Here is a 4584-nt window from a genome sequence, read left to right as displayed (position 1 = left end):
TTCATGAGTGGATAGACATGTTCTGTTACCTTACTGAGGATGACTAAATGACTGAAGCTCGGTTCTGATAAGCTTTGAAAAGGACAGGAAAAGGAAGGGTGATCAAGCATTGTGTGACACTGGTATAAGCTAAGGGCAGCAGTAAAACACTAGATAGAACTGCAAACAGAAGCAAAGAAAAAGATAGGAAAAGGAATAAGGGGACTGCAAAAAAGAATATATACCTAAATATATATATATGAAGAGAGACTCCCCAACACTCAGACAAGCTTTACTAGAGGGAGCTATGGAGGTGAACATCCTATTCAAGACCACTAAGAACACTGATGCACACAGTTTTCTGGTGGAAAGATGTAATGACATAGTAACTAATCATTCCAAAAGAAGAAAAATGTGACATTTTTCTTCTGGTTAGTTTATTCTGATGATTGTAAAAGTAACAAGACCCAGACCATGTGGCACAACTTACACCTGAGATGGCTGGAAATCTTGCATTTGAAGTGTCTTTGAAGCCCCATGAAGATATAGAGCTAAATAAAAACATTCTCTTTAGCCTACAGTTACAGTGGGATTAGATCTGCATCTTGCTTGTATTCATGTTTCTAAATTGAATAGACCCTGGGCCCACACCCCATCCAAAAGAAAGGGTTCCCTAAACAGACGTTTCCCAATTCCAACAGCCAATATTGCTTACAAAGGTTTGTAGAATATTTACAAGAAGAAGCCTGCAGTGGCAGAATGCAACATTTTTTGCATAATAATATGGTGTAAAGAGCCAGGGAAATTAGCTAATGCACATGAGCAAGTGTGCACGTGCACACACACACACACACACACACGCATATACACACATGCTTAACACATTGCGAAGAAAGTCTGCCTGTAATCCCAGCAGGTCAAGGCAGAAGGATTGCTTGAGCCCAGGAGTTCAAAACCAGCTTGGGCAATATAGTGAAATCTTGTCTCTACAAAAACTAAAAAGTTAGCTTGGCATGGTAGCGTACATCTGTAGTCCCAGCTACTTGGGAGGCTGAGGCAGAGGATCACTTGAGCCAGGAGGTTGAGGCTGCATTGAGCTGTGATCATGCCACTGCACTCCAGCCTGGAAGACAGAGCAAGACCTCATCTCAAAAAAAAAAAAAAAAAGAAAAGAAAAAAAGAACAAATATTTAATATCTGCTGCTTGAAACCATATCCGTTTGAAGGTACTAGTAATTCTATTCATTTTTAATCACCTTTCCAGAAATATCTGCTTATGAGGTAATTTTGTCCTTTCAAGTTTACAACATATTGGTGAGTGAAAAATCAAATTACACCAAGTGGTGTCAATCCACTTGGATATACATTTCATAATTTTGAAGAAGGATATACTCATCATTTTTGCATCAAAATGAAAAAAAAATCACAGCGAGAATGAGATGGAGGAATTCTCGGGCGAAGTTAGCTAACCTGCCTGCCTGTGAGGTCATCCCCATCTTGGACCTAGCCCCAGAGACAGCTCACTTGTAGATCTCTCGTTTCTTCTTGTTGCAGTTAACCACCCCACAGTCCATCCTTGGAGGTAAAGTTCACCAATGTTGTCTGCTGGGGCCCCTCCTCACCTTGAATTCACATCTTGGCTTCATTTCACTGCTTTAGAATTCTTGACAAGCTGCTCCCTGACTTTCCAGACCTCCTAGGGCTACCAAAATGTTTAGACTCTGAAGGAACTTTCTTTGCCAAGCTTGTAACCATTTCAGTCATATTCTTGGGCCTACCTAATTGTGTCCTTTCTTTTGTTTTGCCTAGACCTGAGTTCTTTGTTCATTCCTTCCAGTAGCTACAATTTGGTAACTCCCTGTTTCATCCAACCAAAAAATTCTCTCCTTAAAACAAATGTCACCAGGCGTGATATTATTCCAAAATAATACCAAATATATTCACCTAAGCAATTTTTAAAGGTTTTTAAAATACATGAGAAGGTGGGGTGTTGGGGGCATAGAGGCGTAAGTCTCTACAGAGGCACAAGACATGTGTGGTAGGGAGAAAGGGAGGGACGAGTATATCAGACAGTCACTATATCAGGCATCTTGGGCATGGGTTCCTAGACTTCTCTCTATCTTGCCATAATCACTTCGAATTCTGTGTTCTTTTGGGGGAAATACCCATCAAATTTTTATCTGTAGATATTTGAGGAAACATATTTTGACAATGATGGACATTCTTCTAAGTACTGGCCTATAATAAGGAACATGATGGATGTGAGGCCTTCCTTCCTAGAGCCTTTTAGAAGTAATCCAAGTCTAAGGCCAATACTCAGGAAGCCTTAGAGGACTTTCTCCAGGAATGCATGGCCAAGATGAATGGAGATGTTGTCCTCCACCACATCTAGCTTGAAGGATTCTTCCTCACTTAGTTTAGAGAGACCAAGAGAACCTCCCAAACCCTCCCTCTGACCTGATCCAAAAATCCAAGTGTGTCCTTCATCTGGGTATCCACAATATATTCAAATCTGGAGTTTTTATCTTCCCCACCCCAAGACGTTTTCCCAGTCCAGCACCAACTACTGTCAATTTAATCTCCATAGGGATTTGGAGTCTGTCTATCTTTCTTCATCTCCAGTGTGATCACCTGTTCAATCTACCCTCATCTCTTGTTTCTACTACAGCATATCCACCTTGTGCACCATCACTGATTTCTCTTCATTGTAGTCAGAATTGTTCAAAATTAATATCTAATCATTCTACTCCTTCTGTCGTTGCTTTCTTAAAATCTTCAACGTGCTCCTGTTGCACTTTGGCTGAAGACTAAAATGCATTATGTGAACCCTGCTGCCACCATAATCCTCATTAGCCTCATTTTATAGCACTATTCTCTTCACTTGGTCACCTCAGCAGCTTTCCCGTGCTTCTCCCTGGAAAGTTCCATCTTATCTGGTTTTCTAATTTCTTTGTCCTACAGATCTCAACCACGTCCTCAGGGAAGCCCGCATAATTTCAAATTCTGACCACCACCTCTTTATCCAGTTAGGTTCCCATCTTGTACACTCTCACTGTGCCCTGTAATTTTCTTCAGGAATCTCATCACAGTCTGTAATTGTATATGCATATGGTTAGTTAATATAGGTCGCCTGTATCATATCATAAGCTCCATGAAATCAGGAATAATGATGCTTTGCTTATCTTTGTATCCTCTTACCTAGGACCTCGCTGGCACACAGATCAATGTTCAATACATATTTGTTGAATGAACACAAAAATTAGTCTATATTAGCCTTTCTAACTAAGGGTCAATTTATTACTCAAGATCAAGCTGGTCAGGTGCAGTGGCTTGCACCTGTAATCCCAATACTTTGAGGGGGCCAATGCGGGAGGATCAGTTCCAGAGCAGCCTGGACAACACAGGGAGGCCCCATCTCTACAAAAACAAATTAAAAATATAAAAATTAGCTGAGCGTGCTGGCATGTGCCTGTAGTCCTAGCTACTTGGAAGTCTGAGGCAAGAGGATATCTTGAGCCCAGGAGTTTGAGGCTGCAAGGAGCTATGATTGCACCACTATAGTCCAGCCTGGGCAACAGAACAAAACTCTGTCTCTAAAACATGAAAAATAAATAAGTTTTTTTCAAAAAGATCAAGCTTGCTGATCCCATTAGTTGTGCTGTCAGTGTGTCAGTTCAGTCAAAGTCTCATAACTTCCTTGAGCCTTTCAGGTCTTCCTGAAGGCTCCCCAGCTCTGGCTCTGCTCTCAGCCTCCCCTGATACTGAGCAGTGTTACTGTAGTGATTTCCCACCACCTATTGCAAAGGAGCCTGCCTCCATGCCAAGCCATCCTGGGCCCAGTAGGCACAGAACTAAAAGAGCACCAGGGATCATTGAGTCTATTTCTCTGCTTACAGGCAGGACATGTCTAAGCCATCCAGCCTGAAGAGAATCTCTTCTAGTTAAAATCTCTCCAGAAACTCTATAACTTCTGTTATCTTAGGGTAGACCAATACTTACTGACCAATATTTCACCCTGACCCATAGTTAATGAGAAAATTTTCCAGGAAACTTCTTTAAAAAATGATCAATTTTGTCTCTTCTGCACACTATTAATCCCAGTAGTTTTCAAGAACGCAAGACATCACAGTCCCATCAATGTGGAGGAAAAAGCTAAATATTCTCAAAATGAAAAACATTTTTATAACAACTCAATCTAAGCCATAGTTTATAAGGACAAAACTGACCAAGAGTTTTGTGAGTCTTTGCAAGTTGAAAAATAAGATAATTTGATATTCCTAATGCTAACATTCTTCCTCAACTCTGCAATTCATTTTTTAAAAAGAAAATATAATTTCCATCCTAGTAGATGAGGTACTAATACAGCCAGAGCTTTAGTACAGATTCTGGTTTAGTAGCATTTCCAAGCATCTTTCTTTTTTTTGTCTTCTATTTTCTTTTTTGCATATAACACCTGCTCAAGCAGGAACCAGATCACAGTTCTTGCCTGATTAGTCCCTAGAAATAGCAATCCAGCCTAAAATAGTTCAGGTGAGGGCAATAGAGCATTCTGTCTCATTCTACAACTAACAACTCTCCTGAACTGTTCCATTTTACTTCCTTTTG

Source organism: Hylobates moloch, unplaced genomic scaffold, assembly GCF_009828535.3.
Source record: "Hylobates moloch isolate HMO894 unplaced genomic scaffold, HMol_V3 SCAFFOLD_1, whole genome shotgun sequence".
In the NCBI taxonomy this organism is placed as follows: domain Eukaryota; kingdom Metazoa; phylum Chordata; class Mammalia; order Primates; family Hylobatidae; genus Hylobates; species Hylobates moloch.
Note: the sequence above shows the minus strand (reverse complement) of the source record.